This window comes from Telmatherina bonti (assembly GCF_933228915.1).
Source record: "Telmatherina bonti genome assembly, chromosome: 16".
Lineage (NCBI taxonomy): Eukaryota > Metazoa > Chordata > Actinopteri > Atheriniformes > Telmatherinidae > Telmatherina > Telmatherina bonti.
In genome coordinates, this window is record NC_136614.1 from 33,302,665 (window position 1) to 33,322,897 (window position 20,233).

Consider the following 20,233-nt stretch of genomic DNA (forward strand, 5'->3'; position numbering starts at 1 on the left):
CATAAAAAAACAAAAAAAAAAAACAAAAGAAAGAGATCAATGCATACATGTATATGCACATACATACCCACCTACATATATATGTATATACACTCGCACATACATTATATATATACATATATACATACATACATACATATACACATACATACACATGCATACACACACATGTACACATACATGCATACATAAAGATAGATATACATACATACATATACACATACATACACACACACACATATATATATATATATATATATATATATACATATATACACATATACATACTCACATACATACACATACACATACACACACATACACATACATATACATACATACACATACACTCACACATATGCATACATATATACATATCCATACACATACATACATACACATACACATAAGTACACACACATACCCACCCACACACATAAATATATACACCCACACAAGCCAACTCTAGATTCGTGGAGAACAAAACCGTTGACAATCATGAGGACCAGAAACTAGCAAGTTAAGTCAAAAAGACAGAAAGAGAGCTACCTGCTGTTAGTGAATAAACTTGCTGGATTACTCAGTGACTGTGACACATGCAGAACATTCATGCAGAACATTCAGAGTGGAACGTGTTTAGAGAAGAGTGATCATGCCAATGTGACCCCGCCCGCCTACAGCTAGAGGCAGGCCAGGAGAACCCAGAGACCCGGGTAACCGACAGTCACCCCCAGGTACAGATCCCAACCCCCCCCACTCCAGAGCCAGCCATGCATCCGCCCAGGAGGTGGCGAAGGAGGTGCCCAACCAGAGTCCCCCGCAGTCAGGGGGAACAGGCCCCAGCAAGGGCCGATCCCGCCGGGCACCGGCCACCTAGGGCAGACAGAGCGCAGGCCCCAGGGCCCCAAGAGCCCGTGAGCAGCCCCCCGCCCCCGCAGGCAGAGGGCACAGCCCACACCGACGGAGGACCAGGATCCCCAGACCGCCACCCAGCGGCAGCCAGGTCGCACCCCAGCGCACCAGCTGCGCCCCTGGGTACAGGACACCACCCCCCCACCACCAAACCACACACACATATACATGCATACCCCCCCCCCCCCCCAACACGCACTCCCCTCACACATATACATGCATACCCCCCCCAAACACGCACTCCCCTCTCAACCCCCATCCACACAACCCTCTGCAATCCATGCACATCATCCATCACATATACAACCCCACCCCACCTCTACTCACTCACCCATACCAAGTCACACGAACCCCAATCGCCCCCGCCCCCACACACGCTCACCCCCCCCACACACACGCTCACACCCCGCCACCCCATCCCTCTACTTCTACCCAACCACACATGCCCCACCAAATACCCCTCCACCACCCATAGCCCCCCTCCAAACTTCACCCTCACTCACACATCCCATTCCGCATATACACCCCCCCCTACACACACACACACACACACACACATACCCTCACTCCTCCAACACAGGCACACCCCAATACAACCCACGCGCCAACATACCCCTCCACACACACATCTACTCATCCTCACACATCCCTATCCCCTACCCACCTATATCCCCAACCCTAATCCCCCCCAGCCATCCCACCATCCATCTGTAACCTCATACACCCACTCCCACACATCCTCACCTCACCCCTCCATCATGTCCCATGTGAGATACCTCAGAGGGGGCAGAGGACAGGATGGCCATGATCAGGGCCCCCATAATTACCGCCCACCACTCCCAGCGTCCCCCCCACCACCCCACAGATGCAGCCGACCCAGCACCCCCCCAGGGCCGGCGACAACCCTCCTACAGCCAGGCCAGCCCAGACTTAGGCCTCATCCCCCACCCGTACCCCCCCCCCCCAGTAAAGCCCCGAGAGCAGGGGCATGAGAAGACCCTATCGTCCCTGCCTCCCCCCCGCTTACGACTGATTGTGAAGTATGTATTAGTTGCAATTAAAATTGAGGGAAGTGCCACGCGGTGTTGGGAGAGGGACCACCTAAGCAGCCCCGCCCACCATACACCGCATGCTCTTCCCCCTAATCATGTGAGTCGTCAGTGTTTTGGTGTTTGGTGTCTAAGTGGGAGGAAGAGGGGTTGAGGGATTTAAGTCTGGAGGAAAGTGAGCTTCCCTCCAGAAGGTGAGCCGCCCGCGGCACTGGGCATGCCCCCTACTCCCAGGGCCCCCCAAGGACCAGGACAAGCCGGGGACAGCCATCCCCGTAACCAGAGCCTTCGGCGACTCTAACCAGAGAGTCATCACCGACCCAAGAGGGGACCAACCCACCACATGCAGAAGGGGGGCACGAGGACAAAGAGGAGGCGGGGCGGCAGAAGGGGAATCCCAGACCGATTGTCCACCGCCCCCTCACTCACAGAGGACACCCCCACCTGGGGACATGAAGTCCCCCCTTGTCCACACATCGGCACTTCACACTGTCTCAGCACAAACCTACAGCCACACACACACACACTTCCGGACACATTCAGGTCCACCCAGCCACCCGTTCAGCCCACCCTTAAAACCATCCTCCTGACCCCCACGTCACATCCAAATCTCCCCCACTCCCATCCATCATATCTACACTTATCCACCAACCTACCACACACATGCACCACCCACTCCCCCATACATACACCCCTGCCCCCCCCCCCCCCCACACACACAGACAGCACGCCCCCCCTCCCCCCTCCTCCCCCCCCACACACACACCCGTATACATGCACCACCGCCACTCCCCACATACACGCATCACCCCACTCCCCTACACACACGGCACTACCCCCCCCACAGACACCACGACACCCCCCCCACACACACACATCCACATACCTATGTACCGCCACCAGTCCTCAACGCACACCCCCTACACACATCCCTCCATACACACTCACATCCCATCCACACTATCAAACACCCCCCACTCAACAAGTCCCAGGGTCGCAACCAGGCACCAGAGCACGTACCTGCCCGCCGCCGCAGCGGCAGGTCCAGGTCAGCCCAGCCCCCCCCCCGGCACAAGCCGACCCCCCACCCCCAAGAGACAGGGGACAACCCCGGGCACCGGAGCCCGGGACCCCGCCCAGCCCACCCCACGGCGGCACAGGCGCCCGTTACGGAGTCACGCCCGCCAACCCATCCCCCGCCAGCGACCTCGCCCCGCCGCTGCGCGGCAACTCCAGCTGCTGGCCCATCCAGGTCCACAGTAGGGCTAGAAACCTAGCCACTCCAGCAATGGAGCAGTCAAAATCCCCCCCCAGGAGCCCACCACAGACCCACAGCCCCCAGAGAACCCCAACCGGCCACCAACCCCGAGCGCAATAAGGTCACATTCTCCCCCCCCATACTAAGTGATGGAGCTGATCACAGGGGACCAGAGGGAATAAAGTTCAGCTGACTGATCTCTTGAGGAGGCAGACATCATCTCGACACTGATGTGATCTAATAAGAGATTTCTGAACTGCTGGATACACAGACTTTGTTTGCTTTTCCAGTTTAGAAGGATAGTTTTCTTTGCGATACATAAACTGGTGAGGATTAAGTTTGCAGAATTAAATTCTATGTTAATTTCACCCAAGTAACCCAGTAGGCCCAGTTTGGGGTTTGTAGGGATGTTACATTTGAAGCAATTTGACAGATCTTTACATACCTGAAACCAGAATTCCTGGACAGGTGGGCAAGACCACAAAGCATGGTAGTAGCTGTCAATTGTGTTGCCAGTGCAGTGTGGACAGATGTTTGATTGTGACAGACCCATCCTGAACATCCTGTGTCCTGTATAATGAGTTCTATGCAGAATTTTAAATTGTATTAGTTGCATGTTTGAATTCTTAGTCATTGTAAATGTATTTGAACAGATTTGTGACCATTCATTTTGGTCAAAGTTACTGGATAAGTCTGCTTCCCATTTAGAAGTTGGGAGACATATGGAATCGTCTAGCTTTGATAGTAATCTATATATTTTGGATAACAGTTTCGGGGCATTGAGATTTAAGAATTCTGCAGCCCTGATAGGTAGCTGCAAGTTTAATTGATCAGGGGTGTATTTCTTACCTATAATAGATTTAAGTTGGTGGTATTCTAAGAATTTTGTGCTGCTGATTTCATATCATGAAGTAATTGTATCAAAAGGGAGAAAGTTCCCATTTTCTATTAAATGTTCTAACTGTTTTATTCCTTTATTCTTCCACTGAGGGAAGTTTATCATTTTCCGGTTTTGCTGGATGTCGGGATTGTTCCAAATAGGTGTAAGTTTGCATGGAATAAGCAAGGATTTGGTTAGTTTAAGAAATTCCCACCAGGCCATTAGTGAGGAGCTGATATTAATGCTTTTAAAGCATTTTTGGCATTTGACAGCTGTGCTGATAAATGGCAGGTCTGAAATTGCCATATCCTCACACATAGCTTCTTCTATATTAAGCCATGGTTCATCTAGATAGCTAGGTTTAAGCCATTTAGAGATGTATTGTAGTCTATTGCTTATAAAGTAATTTTTGAAATTAGGCAAGTCTAAGCCACCGCTATCTTTAGTCTTCTGGAGTGTTTTTAGACTAATCCGTGGTGGTTTGTCTTTCCAGAGAAATCTAGTAACATTAGAGTCCAGCGATTTAAACCAGGTGGAGGGAGGTTTAATGGGGATCATTGAAAACAGATAATTGATTTTAGGTAGAATCATCATTTTTATAGTTGCAACTCTTCCCATTAGTGATATGGGTAAAGATTTCCACCGTGTGAGATCGTCCTCAACTGTTTTTAGTAGAGGGACATAATTTAGCTTTATAAGGTCTGACAGTCTGGGTGAGATGTTTATTCCCAAGTATCTAATATCTCCTGACTGTAAAGCAGTGTCAGGAGTATTATGGAAGGAACAGTTGATGGGTAGAACGGTGGTTTTAGACCAATTAATGGAATATTCAGAAATTGATGAGAATTTATTGATGAGTGCGATTGTCTGACAGATGGATGATTGTGAATTTTGAAGGAAAAGTAATACATCATCAGCATAAAGACTGGTCTTATGCTCCATATTTCTACAGTTAATGCCTTTAATGTCTTTGTTTTGTCTAATGCTAGCTGCTAAGGGTTCAATAAAGATTGCAAAAAGTGAGGGGGAGAGTGGACAGCCTTGTCTGGTGCCTCTCTGCAATCTGAAGCTGTGAGAAGTTTGATCATTTGTCCTGACGCATGCATTTGGATTGCTATACAGTATCTTTATCCAGTCGATAAACGATGAGCCAAACCCGAATTTTCTTAATGTTGCAAATAAGAATTTCCAGTTCACCCTGTCAAATGCTTTTTCAGCATCTAGAGAGATTATTGTAGTTTCCAGGTTATGTATGGTGGCATAATCAATTAGATTTATTAGTCTGCGCGTATTAGTGGTGGAATGTCGTCCCTTGATAAATCCTGTTTGATCAGGATGTATGATAAGTGGAGTTATTTTTTCTAGTCTTGTAGCAAGCACTTTACTGATTATTTTAAGATCTACGTTCATTAGTGATATTGGACGATAACTAGATGGGAGTTTGGGGTCTTTTCCTGGTTTTAGTATTACTGTAATACTAGCCAAATTCATGTTTTGAGATATTCGACCTTTTTCCTTAATTTCTGAAGCCATTTTATAAAAAGTGGGTGCTAGTATAGACCAAAATTCTTTATAATATTCAACTGGAAAACCGTCTGGTCCTGGAGCTTTATTGCTGGGCATGTCTTTTAAAGCTTCATGTAGTTCCCCTACTGAAATGGGTGCGTCCAAAACCATTTCCTGATCCTGTTGTAACTTTGGAAGATTGAGGTAGCTGAGAAATTCCTCAATGCTGTTGTCTGATGGATCTGTTTCTGAGGAATATAATGTTTTATAGAAATCCCTAAATGTGTCATTTATTCCATCAAGATCATGGAGGATATTTCCTCTTGAATCTTTAACAGAGGAGATGGTTGTTTTCTCCTTGTTTGCTTTTAATTGATTTGCGAGAAATCTTCCAGATTTGTTGCTATGTTCAAAATTCTCTAAGCGAAGTCTTTGTAGCAAAAACTGGGTTTTTTGGTTAATTATTTCATTCAGCTCTAGTTTAGCCTTTCTTATGTGATTCAGCACTTGCTCTTCTGGAGAAGCCTTGTAGGCATCTTCTAGTGATTTTATTTTAAGCTCTAGTTCAGATATTTTTGAACTCTCCTTCTTTTTCTTATGTGATGAAAATGAAATTATTTTCCCTCTCATTACTGCTTTTCCTGCCTCCCAAAGAACACATGCTGATGTTCCTGGTATGTCATAGTTTTCTATATACAAAGACCACTCCCGTTTGAAGTAACTGATAAAATCAGGATCTTTAAGTAATGATGTATTAAGTCTCCATTTGCTATAAGATGGTTTAGTTTTCTTATTCATTAGGGTAAATGATACTGGTGCGTGATCACTGATAGTGATGGAATGGATTTTAGTTTCTGAGATACTGTTCATCATAGAGCTGTTAGTGAGGAAGTAGTCTATTCTGGAGTATGAGTGGTGGACAGATGAAAAGTAAGTGTACTCTCTAGCAGTGAGGTGTTGTGAGCGCCAGACATCACAAAGACCAAAATCCTCCATATATTGTTTAACAACTCTTGCTGACTGCCAGACCCTATGTTTCCCTGCTCCGCCCCCCTTGTCCATCCCAGAGTTTAAGGTCATGTTGAGGTCGCCCCCAATGATAAGTGTATTATCAAGGTGATCATATAGTAAGGAGAAGAAGGAATGAAAAAAGGAGGGGTCATCAGTGTTTGGGCCATAAATATTTGCAATGCATAACTTCATGTTTTGGATAGATAATGTCATTATTATGAATCTTCCACCTGGGTCTAAAATTATATTATTAGCAGTAAAATGAATTTTCCTGTTTATCAGAATGGCTACTCCTCTTTGTCTTGAGTTGAAGCAGGCCGAGTACACGTGAGGGAACTGTGCTGTAGAGAGTACGTTAGCTGTTGTTTTTAATAAATGAGTCTCCTGTAGCAGGACAATGTCTGCCTGTAGATCATTCAATCTGCTAAACACCTTCAACCTCTTCTCCCTGGAACCAGCTCCTCGTATATTCCACGTAACAAACCTCAGGGTGGTCATGCTCAAGCTACTGAAGTGTTTCTATAAAAGTATGTGTGTGTTTGTGTGTGCAAGCCCACATTAATGCATGCATGCTGTGTGTAGATTGTGTGCGTATATAAATTCATCTGTGTGTACAATGTTCCTATATGTCTGTCCACATGCTTAGAGTGTGTGTGAGAGTTGGGGGTGAGTGTTGATGTGATTAAACGTGCTCTGTGTTGTAGGTGTGTTATGTGCATGACATTTAGTGTCTGTGTCATGTGGATGTACGTGCGTACCCTACCTATTATTGTTGGTATGGCATAATAGAATGAAAGAGCAGCTAGAAAGGAAAGGAGTGAGAAAAGCAAACAACTACAACTACACATAAAAAGAAATAGCACAAACAAAAGAGCAAAAACAAAAGCCCTAAAGGGGGGGGGGGGGGGAGAAAAAAAAGGCCAAAAAACAAAAACAGAACAAAACGAAAGCAGCAACAACAGCAAATTTACAAAGACTGGCAGTAAATGTACAGTTCTGAATTACCATAATTAATGTGCTTATAGCAGATTAACATGTAAATTGAACAATAATTAGCTGTATGAGTGATAGATATTACCTGAGGTTAGTAGAGCCAGGGGGTGGTATTTTTGTCACGGTAAAGCTGTCCATTGACGAACAATTTGTCCACCGCGATGACTGCACGGGATCCTTCGTCTCTGAGCTTCTTCCGGATGGGAAACAGGACCCTGCGTCTCTCCAGAATCTCTTTGGGAAACTGATTATTTACACTAAAATCGGTCCCGCGGAGTTCCGGACCTCGATCCCTCACCTGCTCTTTCTGCTTGTAGCTCACGAACTTGGCTACAATCGGTCTGGGTCTGCGGCTGTCCGGTCTTTTCCCGCCTAAGCGATGAACTCGGTGAAATGAGATGTTCCTCACCGCGTCTTCGGGTAGCTTCAGCTTGGTTTGGATAAATGATCTTATTGTTTGCTCTGGATCCTCTTCTTGTTGCTCCGGGATTCCTGCGAAGACCAGGTTGTCCCTCATGCTGCGCGCCTGGAGATCGATCACAGTTTCCTTTATTTTTTTATTTTCCTCTGTGAGTCGGGTCTTCCCCTCGTTGAGAGAAGTCACCGTCTCCCTGAGGCTGGCGTTCTCTGCGGCCAGAGACTCCACCTGCTTTTGGCTGAATTCCAGCGACTCCCGCAGCGACTGAAACTCCCGGTGGAGAACTTCCAACAGGCCCAGACGAGCGTCGAAGCTGGAGAGATTTTTGTCAATGGACATCAGGATGTCCGAGGTGTCGTCCCCGTTAGAGGACGTCGCTCCGGGTGAGTCTTCTTTCCGGCTTCTCTTGGAGGTTGAAGCGGATCTGGGCGCAGACGGAGTCGGTGTTTGGCTTGACTTGCCCATGACGATGCGGTTGAAACACTCGTCAATAAACTCCGACAAGCTGGTGAGATCCTCCTCGCTTTGCTCCAGAGTTTACCTTGAATAAGACTTTTTAATTATTTGCTTCCAGAAACAGTTTTAAGATTATATTGGCAAGAATATGATGTAGAATGAATATTTGTTTTCACGCGCCTTGACTAAATCTGCCGTCTCGCAAAATTTACGTCACTGCCACATCACTTACCTGCGCCTCTCTCACTTACCTGCCCTTAGTTAGTCAAAATTCTGTTGTATTATTTAACTTTTTTACCTTAAAACTCTGCGTCTCGGACATGGTCGATGACACAGTGACATCTATCAGGTGTATTTCTGGTGCCGTTGCGGTCCAGCAGCGTCCCGAGGCTGAGAAACCGCCATTATTCAATACCAAATACAGAAAGTGGATTTTTTTGTTTTTCACTTCTTGTATTTGGTCCGCTTGAAACAGACTGTGTTTCCAACACCTGTGTTTGTAGGTGGACCGAGTATGCTTCTTTGGTCCGAGTCAGAATTTGTTTGCCGCATTAACATTTTCCCAGATGAAGTGGACTTTTTGAGCAAACGGTGTAGGATTTGAAGCAAAAAGGCTTTTGTGAATGTGCCCGTAATGTCAGAGAGCACATACCGAGTGTATACTGTCTAACTAGCCTGTTTGTTTTTTCCCTTCATGTATTTTCCACAAAGCATCACTTTCAGAGTTATAATAATATTCACAAGCAGGAACATTCATAGTAACTTTAAATAAGGCCTAAAATCCTGGATTTATGGTTAGAACACAGGTGATGGGTCAGAGTGGAGGTTACATCAAGGGTTGCCACCCGTCCTTTAAAATACGGAATCGTCCTTTAATTGACAAATAAAGATTCTAAAGAGGCTGAAAGAAGATGCTGAAGATGATTGGAAGTCCAAAGATGTGTCTGCCAGGTGGGTGGCTCTCTTTCAAGAAGCTGACCTACCTAACTTGCTGTCTATCATCAGCCACACCCTGAGCATCCCAGCATCAACTGGATATGTGGAAAGGATATTTTCAAGAATGACCAACAAATGGAGTGACTGCAGGAACAGGTGCTCTGTGGAGCTCATGAGGAGTAAGCTCCTGATCCCTCTCAACTTTGAACAGTCTTGTTCTGAGTTTTACAAAAGTACTTTGAAAGATAAAGTACACTTGGAAAAAGAAGCAGTTTAGTGAGGTTTAAATCTGACTTACTAGACAGATAAAACTCTGAAGAACCCAAAACAGTGAGGGAAGAAGTAATGTTTTGGACTCTTTTTTCCAACTTTTAGTAAGCTTACAAGTGCTGCTTTTTGGTTTTTGTTGAGATTAGTTTAGTTTTCTTCTTCTCAAAGTAAAATTGTATCCAGGGTTCAGAAAGACATTACCAGCAGCAAGAACAGTATGCACTTTAAAAGTTCTCACTTTATTTAAGTTCTTTTTTAAAAGTTCAACGTTGCACACTACACAGAGATCTTCAACTGCCACTAGGGCTATTGCCAGGTGATTGAGGACATACTATTACTATTTATGCACTTTATCATATAGTTTCCCATTTGTTTGTGGAAATTCCTGTTTTCACAGCTTTATGTAGCCTAATTAGCAACTTTGCACAACAAAAAAATGTATTTATTGTTAATAAAGCATTTCAATCTTAAAGTTTGACTAATAGCTTTTTTGATCACATCTTTACTTAAAGACATTAGCACAAAACAAAACATACCACTGCTGTGGGCGCCCCACCCAACTGGATTGGGGCCCTGATGGTTATGGCCCAAGGAGGCTGTGGTGGACCGCGGGCGTCCCTTATTTTATTTCTGAAAGGTGGCCTAGTTACATCACAGATTATCATATCGACATATTGAATAAAATTACTAAATTTTTATTGAAGTTAACCTGAAATGTAAAAAATTATATGTAGTATTTTATGTAGTTTGTAAACCACAAATAAAATCTTTTCAGTATTTCCTTTGTAAAGGTATTTAAACATCTAAACAGTTAACATTTAACTTGTGGTTATTTTACATTTAATCATAAAAGAGTGTGTCGGGTTAGGAGTGTATGGGTAGTTAAGAGTATAGGTCACAGTGACATTTATCTTGCAGCTGGTGGATACAGAACAAAGAATTGGGAATAACTGGATGAAGAAGTCTGTGTGTGTGTGTGTGTGTGTGTGTGTGTGTGTGTGTGTGTGTGTGTGTGTGTGTGTGTGATGCATGAGAGAGGAAAGAGTGCAGATAGAAAATAATGAAGTTTTCTGAGGGGTATAAATGAGAGGAAACAAGAAAATAGCTTCAGATTCTCACTGGCTTGGTTTTGCTAAGGGTAAGAGTCTCCAAATATATATGCGGAGAATTGCCATTTATAATCTTTGGTTCTTCTTTAAAGTTAGCGTGTTAACCTTTGCTCTGTTTCTGATCTCATTCTAATCAACGGACTTGGTGGGATCGTGGGGAATCCCAACACTTTATACACAAGTAATTAACCCTTTCATGCATAGTGGCACAATAGTGGACACCTATTTACAAGTTTTTTTCTTGCATATTAATAATTAAGGATGATGTATTTGTAAATGAACCACTTCAGTGAATGTCAGTGAGAGAATAAAGAATGAATAAATGTGATATATCTGAACACAAATCCACACACTGTAATTACACAAGTCTGCCTTTGTGATGAACAGGAAAAGAAAATGGTTGTTTTATTTTATAAAATATACTTACATTATATAATTATGATTTTACACTGCACAAAAAATAAAGGCAGCACTAAAGTAACATGTGGATCTGAATGAATGAAATACTTTTATTAAAGGAGTAATCACCTGGAAATTGCACTTTTTCGAGTTAAAACGTGCGTATTAGTGTTGGACGGAAGTGGTAACATCCCCGGAAGCCTTTCTATTGAAGACGGCCGGGTTTTTACGTCTGGGCGCTTTAATCGCAGCAAAACTGTTCGCAACGCTGAAGTCTCGCAAACGCATTTTTTTATTTTCTCCCCGGAATGTCGACATCCCGGGGAGCTATTTGCATTAACCAGCCCCTTTTCCAGCCTAAATACACCTGCTGGACCTGCCTCAGTTGCTATTAGCAACAAGCTGTGTGAAGACATGCAAGCAGCGATCATGTCCACTGCTCGGTTGTCTGTTACCAAAGCCAACATCGGAAGGTTTTTTCTCTCCCTTCATCAGCGGACCAAACTACCAGGGACAGATGGATTACATTATTTTTTTGCTGCATGCACCTGCATCTCTGCCGGCTGCGACCTCTGTTTGTGCCAAACATTTTGCTAACATTTGGGAAAATACCAGGCATCCGGGCATTAACCCAGTTGGAAAGAGGGACAATTGCAGCTTTAAGCGGCTCACCATCAATGCAGCCGGTAAGTGTCACTACTGCTGTAAAGTTCTGCTTTGTTGTGAATGAGACATGACTTAATCTAACGCAGATAAGGCTAATGCTAAGGGCGATGCTAACGGGACGAGCCGGAAGGTTTAACTTCCTGCGGCGTACAAATGAGCCCCAGGTTTTATTTTCTTATATCAAACCTATGCTCTGCCACGTAAATGTTTGTAAATGACTTCTCTATTTATCATTTTTCACGCCCGTTACCACACAGTAAGTACTCATGATGAATGTAGCTTGCTCTTCCCACCATGACATGGCAGCTGTAATAATCAATGGCTGTGTCTCAATCAGCGCACTAACACTACGTCGTGCACTTTGTTTCAGTGTGTAGTGCGTTTACACTGACTTTTGTGCAAAAAAACTCAGTGCCCTGAAAGTACCCGGATGCTGCCCTAAACCCGCCCCTAAATGCAGTGTGGAACGATGGACACTTCGCGCACTAAATCGATGCCATTTTGCTGACGTAGCGGAAGAGGATGGACTTTCCATCAGTTTACCAGGTAAATAGAGTTTAACGCCGGTCCAGGCGGGGATTCATTTGTATAAATGTAAGTATTAAATTATTCCGTTATGATTGCAATGTATACTGCAGCCTGTTAATCTATCCCTGACGACAGTTATGGATCTGACCATTTGTCAGACTCGGTGGTTAGCACCGTAGGTTAGCACACAGTTAGCAGTTTTTATCCGCTGTAGTGGACGTATACAGGATATGTGTTTTAAGTGATGAATGTTACAGGTTCTGTGTGTTCATTGATCCTTGTTGAACGTCCAGATGAAGCATTGTGGTGTTTATAACGTAAACTATTAATACCGATATAGCGGCAGTTTTTAGAGAGCGGTCCGTTACTATGGTTACCACTGATGCCATAAATCTGCATCGTATCGTCAGATCTGATCTGCTAAGACTGAACGAGAAAATATAGATATAAAATAAACATAGTAGTGAATTTAGTTGGTATGATTATTAGAGTGCAAAGTGTGAGGTGTGTAACTTTCTTCTGCATGGCTCCACCTCGTCTGTCCCTGATTGAAAATCGATCGAGTGTGTGTGTGTGTGTGTGTGTTTAGTTTACGTTGTAGTTGGTGTCATGTAATATTTACTGAATGTTTCGTATGTTTTGTGTATGGTAATAAATTAATCATTACAAAATATTTAATTATATTAGAAAAATGTAAAGAGAAGTTCATTGTAGATCTTCATCATATAGAGACACACAATTTGTTTCCCATTCGCCAAATTATTTATTGTTCAGATATAAATGCAATCATGATCTGGGGAGTAACACATCATTACCATCCTCTGCCTCTCATCAGCCTCACAGACGCTTCCTGGAGACGCTGCTGGTTCTCCTGCTGGTTGTTCCCCAGCTGCCCTCCTGACATCTTCATCATCATCTGGCTCCAGAAGGTCACCGCTGCTCATGCAGATGTTGTGGAGGACGGTGGATGTACTTCACCTCCTTCCAGAGCCTTTAGGAAGACGGACCTCCACCTGGTCTCTGGGATCCTGAAAGACGGACCTCCACCTGGTCTCTAGGATCCTGAAAGACGGACCTCCACCTGGTCTCCAGGATCCTGAAAGACGGACCTCCACCTGGTCTCTAGGATCCTGAAAGACGGACCTCCACCTGGTCTCTAGGATCCTGAAAGACGGACCTCCACCTGGTCTCTGGGATCCTGAAAGACGGACCTCCACCTGGTCTCTAGGATCCTGAAAGACGGACCTCCACCTGGTCTCTAGGATCCTGAAAGACGGACCTCCACCTGGTCTCTAGGATCCTGAAAGACGGACCTCCACCTGGTCTCTAGGATCCTGAAAGACGGACCTCCACCTGGTCTCTAGGATCCTGAAAGACGGACCTCCACCTGGTCTCTAGGATCCTGAAAGACGGACCTCCACCTGGTCTCTAGGATCCTGAAAGACGGACCTCCACCTGGTCTCTAGGATCCTGAAAGACGGACCTCCACCTGGTCTCTAGGATCCTGAAAGACGGACCTCCACCTGGTCTCTAGGATCCTGAAAGACGGACCTCCACCTGGTCTCTAGGATCCTGAAAGACCTCTCCACACACACCTGGCTTCTGACAGGCAGCATATGAAGCGAGCTTGCAGGTGGATTCAGACAGGCTGCCTGAGGAGCGTCATGAGGAAGATGGACCGCAACAAGCAGGGGGAGATTCAATAAAGGATTCAATAAAATGTTTCTAGAACAACTTTGCTGCGTCCCTGTGTCTGAGCAACTTCTTTACAGCATTACATTCCCTACATTATCATTTATAATCCGTTTCCTATTGCCAAATGTGCACAGCATCAGAGTAAACACCAGTTAAAACACATGTGTTTCATGTAAAGGACATTTTTTCCACTGAAAATATCTGCATATTTAAAAGCTGTTTTATTAGTGTTTTGATTTGCACTTTATTATACTAATAAGCCTGTGGGAGACATGCAGAGACACATGACAGTCTGATGTTGCTTTGTACAGTTAACAACTGAGATAAATCACTATAGTGTAGGCCATAATATATGATTATATGATACATCAAGTTATGTTTGCTGGATTTGTTCATTTATTTTTTACAACTTCCTAAAAAGAATTTAGTGGGACGAACTGTCCCCGAAACGATGAGCCAAAAATGATGCGAGGCTGGCAACAGGTCCGCACTCTGGGTACGTATGCAGGCGGGTCATACACGTTACAAGTAAATAAATATACTCACCAGTTTAGCCAATCGGAGGAGGATCCTTCGTCTCCTTTAATGCGATGTACTTTCATGAGAGAAGCAAATTCATTCTCGTAATTTAGCGCTTTGTTTTACTTTTGGCGACAGAAGAAAATAGATAACACTCATAAGTATCCAGAGCTTCCTATCTGCATCAAATGGCTATAGATACAAGTTGACAAATATTTTATCGCAAATTGCAACCAACAAAGAGCACAGTAAATCAACCAAATAGGCTAAATATGTTGCGAAACACGCCATTGCTATGATTAGTATGTCACCCGGGACGCTAGCAGCTCTTTCCACAGTGCTGAAAACGTTACTATGGTAACCCCGATTCTCTGAAAACTGAGTGAGGTATCTCACTATAGGAAGCGCCCTCTGGCGTCACCAATCATGGAAGCTCTATTACGACCAAGTCTGTCCAAGACAGACCCATCACGTGCCTGGCATGGGGGCACCCGTCCCCCTTTATAACTGCCTGCAGACCTATGCTGCAGACCTGTGCCTGACATTCGAAAGCGTATTTCTTCCACGTGCCTTAAGTGATCTTCATGAGGAAGAAAGCGAGAATCAGAATGTTGTGCTGTTTTCACAATACTCTAAAAACAACCCTAAAAACCTGCCATATTTGGGCAAAAGCAGCCCAAATGTCATACACCTGGCCAACGCATTTCCCCCTGCCTGGTGTAACAAAAGTAGCCCAACTGGGCGGAAAAATGCCCAATCTGGCAACACTGGGCAGAACCACTCCTTTACTGGGTGTGTCTTGCCAATTGCCTCTAATTTCCACCTGTTGTCTATTCCATTTGCACAACAACATGTGAAATTGGTTGTCAATCAGTGTTGCTTCCTAAGTGAACAGTTCCATTTCACAAAGTGTGGTTGACTTGGAGTTATTTGTGTTGTTTAGGTGTTCCCTTTATTTTTTTGAGCTGTGTATATTATTTTATAAATATTTAGCGAAATACTTTAAAATAAATCATAATAAATTCAAAATATCACTCATAAACAAAATACTATCATTACATGTCTTGTAGAGGTAAAATGCTGATTTTTATCAATTCATGCATGAAAGGGTTAAATGATGCACTGTTGAGGTTGTAAAGCACTGCACTCAGTCCAGTTTGTTTCGATACATGAAAATAAAGCAGGATTTAATGAGCGATGTGATCTATAAAGACCTGCATGAATAAATATTGATCTTTTTTTCCAGTAATGATCGTAAAAAAAAGTTAAAATGGAAGAAAAAAACCTCCTGAATATTATGCAAATACATGTACATGACAGATGTAGAAAAAGCCCATAATCTCCTATTACTGCTGGCCCTTGGTAATTTGAAGTGGAACGCAGTCCACTGTCTGCCAACGGTCCAAAACAGAATTGTAAAATGTCATGCACGCTGCAGCGTCCAGAGCAACCACATTAGCAACAGACTCGTGAGACCAGAGAATCTTTATGAATAAAATAAAAACTTGTTAAGCTTTGTTATTCTATTATACAACTTGTTTAATGTCCATTGGACACGAGAATCCTCCTTTTCATTGTTGTTTTGATTATAGTCACAGTTTAAATGTCATTTATGTTGTTTTTTCCAATAATGAAAACTAAGGAGATATAAGGTAAGCAATACGTTGATACAAACTAAACAAGAGCAGTGATATGAATGTCAGTGTTACGTGACAATTGCACTCTGTACAATGTGGGTATGCCAGGTGATCCAATGTGCATAAGTATCTTTAATGCAAGGGTAATAAAATTAAGTTAAATAAAAAATACTTGTATTTATTAACAAAGGGAAATTCAATATTGTAGTAGATAATTGTTAATTAGAGAAGATCTTGTTCCGGAGGCTGATAGCAGGAATGATCTTCTGTATCTTTCAGTCTTACATCGGACCTGAAGAAGCCTCTCACTGAACACACTTTGTTCTTTCATCACTGTGTTGTGGAGAGGGTGTGAAGAATCCTCCATCATCTTCATCAGCTTGTGCAGCATTCTTCTTTTGACAATCAGCTCCAGCGGCTCCAGAGTTACTCCAAGCACAGAAGCAGCTTTCTGGATCAGTTTGTTGATTCTCTTCAAGTCTCTGGTTCTGATGCTACTACCCCAGCAGATGCTGCAGAGCTGACTGCAGTGATAATATGGAATATAAATCTGAATTGAGGACATCCGTACTTGAAGGAAATGCTTTTAAAACAATAATAAATTATACCAATGAGTGAATTAACAAAAAATAAAAAATAAATTTAAATGACAAAATATGTAAAATACAAATTAATGTAAGATTATTTATATTTCATAAATGGAAAATAAATATATGCATATGGATAACAGTGCCAGTGTGCTTTTGTCTGATTTTCCAACATGACACACAGACCTGTAGAAACAGCGTTACCATAGTAACAGAATGTCCCTGGGCTTTTTTCTTTTTTTTTTAAATTTTGCAAGGTGGAAGTGGGCGGAGCCTGGGAGATTCTTTGAAGATGTTGCTTAGCAACATGAAATAATTTTGCTTTATGATGTCATAGCCCCTATAAAGGCTTTCCACCACATCGGAATAAAGCAGTTTTTTGTCAGTCTGACAGCCAATTCAGTATTCAAGGTAAGTTTGTCAAGTTTTCAAATTTTCCATTCTCTTCATTTTGGGTTTATTTTATTCAGCGCAACATGGAACAAACAAATGAAACAAAATCTTTTAAAGAATTTCTGGAAAAAGAGTTTCTGGATGATGTGGAGAGAGAAAGGTCCGTTTTTCTGGAGAAAAATCTCTCTTTAAAGATAGAATGTGATGTACTCAAAGAACAAATTACAAGTCTTGAAAAAGAACTACAACAGTCAAAAGAACTTGCAAATGAATTATTTTTGTCGAACAAAAGTGCCTTGAAAGACAATGAAGATGCAACGAACATGATACAGGATCTAAAAGATGAAATTCAATATCTTACACAGTCACATAGCGAATTACTCGACGAAAATCTGAGAGTTCACGCTAGGAATAGTAAGTTGGAAAACGAAAAAACAGAATGTCGAGTTCTTTTATCAGAAACTGTGGCTAAATTAAACGAGGAACACCAAATGGTTGTGTCAAAGCTAAACGCAGAGATCTTGCAAGTTCAGGATGTGGCAAAGGAGAAATACAAACAAGCAGAGGAAGCCTATAAAATCTCACTGAAATCACAGAAAGAGCAGGCAGAGAAACATATGGCAGAAATGAGAAAAAAACATCAACAAGAAACACAGAAATTACAAGGCGACCTGGGTTACACTAATTTGAAGATCGGAGAACTGGAAGGTATCATAAAGAAACAGGAACAAGATCAGAAGGATTTAACTATGTCCATTAAGAAAAATTTCAAGGAAATCTGTCAATATAAAGACTACACAGAATATCTGAGACAAGAAAACAACTTAATTAAGGGGAGGGAGGACCTTAGGCCAAAAGTAACTTTGTTACAAAAACAAATCAAAGATTTGACTGAACTTCTGGGGCAAAAGAATGCTGAAATTAAGTCTCAGTCAACAAGTGTAAAAGAGTGTTTGGAAAAGTCACAAACACTCGAATGTAAGAAATCCGTCTTGATAGAAACACTTCAAGTAACCAATGAGAAGTTGGCGGAAAAGGAGAAAGAAGCAGATAAACTTCAACTGAAATTGGAAGAAGAAAAATCCAAGAAGAACACTTTAACGTCTGAGAATTTCCAACTCCGAGACAAAAGCAAACACTTCAATTCAGTTAGAAAAAACTATGAGCACAAGATTGAAGAGCTAAGAGACACCATCCACTGTATGTCTCATGCAAACCTGATTCTCCAGCGAGATCTACAGAGCATCCACGATGCCTATTGCAACCAAAAAACATTTCCTAAAGAATTTGGTCTATTTGTCAAAAAATACATCAACAAAGACTTAGTTTCACAAGCCAGAGGAGTGGATCAGTTCATAAAAGAAGAGGTGACAAAAGCAAGCAATCGCATGAACAAGATCAAGGAGTCACATAAAAGGGAAGTGGACAACATGGGTAAGGCATTCGAGTACATGCGGGATAGATTTTATAGTGATAAGCAACTGAAGGCCATGTGTGATGCACAAGAAATGTGTTTTCTGTTAGAGAAGGAAAATGACCAGCTGAAGAAGGACATAGTACATAAAGATTGTCAGATTAAGAAGTTAACACAGCCCTTCCACACAAAGGTCAAACACTTCTGGAATAAACACATTTTGAAGAAAGATTCATCAAATCCAGAAATAAACACTTCAGTCCTGGACTCAGATTACTTCCTAGGAGCTGAACATATCGAATCTTCCTCTGATGTAGATAAAAACATTCCCTTAAGCAGTGAGAAGCAAAGTTTCTCTGATTCTGGAACGCTTGAAGAAGGAAAATCAAAGGAAGACGACAACAAATCACTGTGCCTTCCATCACCTGAAAGAGACGGCCAATCAGTGACTGAGTTTTTTACCAGTAGAAATCCAGTTTCCAAAGACGGCCTACCAGACATTGATATATAAATCGAAGGAAATCACAATTTTTCACAGCATAAAACAGCATTTTACAACACAGGCCAAAAATGTTTAAATTATGACAGAAAAATGGAATGTAGAACATTTCATTTATAAATGACAATGTCAGCCTTGTAATCTAAAGCAATAACAAAAAACAACTGTCGAACAGCACAAACTTGCAGATGGTAGATTCTTTCCATCTGTATTGTGAGGAATACCTTCAACAATTCCTCTGTCCAGGCCCAGGCTCATCCAGCATCTAACAGGAGCCGCCATCAGCCAACAAGCCCAGGCTCTTCAAGCATCTAGCAGGAGCCGCCATCAGCAAACAGGCCCAGGCTAATCCAGCATCTAACAGGAGCCGCCATCAGCCAACAAGCCCAGGCTCTTCAAGCATCTAGCAGGAGCCGCCATCAGCAAACAGGCCCAGGCTCATCCAGCATCTAACAGGAGCCGCCATCAGCAAACAGGCCCAGGCTCATCCAGCATCTAACAGGAGCCACCATCAGCAAACAGGCCCAGGCTAATCCAGCATCTAACAGGAGCCACCATCAGCCAACAAGCCCAGGCTCTTCAAGCATCTAACAGGAGCCACCATCAGCAAACAGGCCCAGGCTCATCCAGCATCTAACAGGAGCCGCCATCAGCAAACAGGCCCAGGCTAATCCAGCATCTAACAGGAGCCGCCATCAGCAAACAGGCCCAGGCTAATCCAGCATCTAACAGGAGCCGCCATCAGCAAACAGGCCCAGGCTCATCCAGCATCTAACAGGAGCCGCCATCAGCAAACAGGCCCAGGCTCATCCAGCATCTAGCAGGAGCCGCCATCAGCAAACAGGCCCAGGCTCATCCAGCATCTAACAGGAGCCGCCATCAGCAAACAGGCCCAGGCTAATCCAGCATCTAACAGGAGCCGCCATCAGCAAACAGGCCCAGGCTCATCCAGCATCTAACAGGAGCCGCCATCAGCCAACAAGCCCAGGCTCATCCAGCATCTAACAGGAGCCGCCATCAGCAAACAGGCCCAGGCTAATCCAGCATCTAACAGGAGCCGCCATCAGCAAACAGGCCCAGGCTAATCCAGCATCTAAC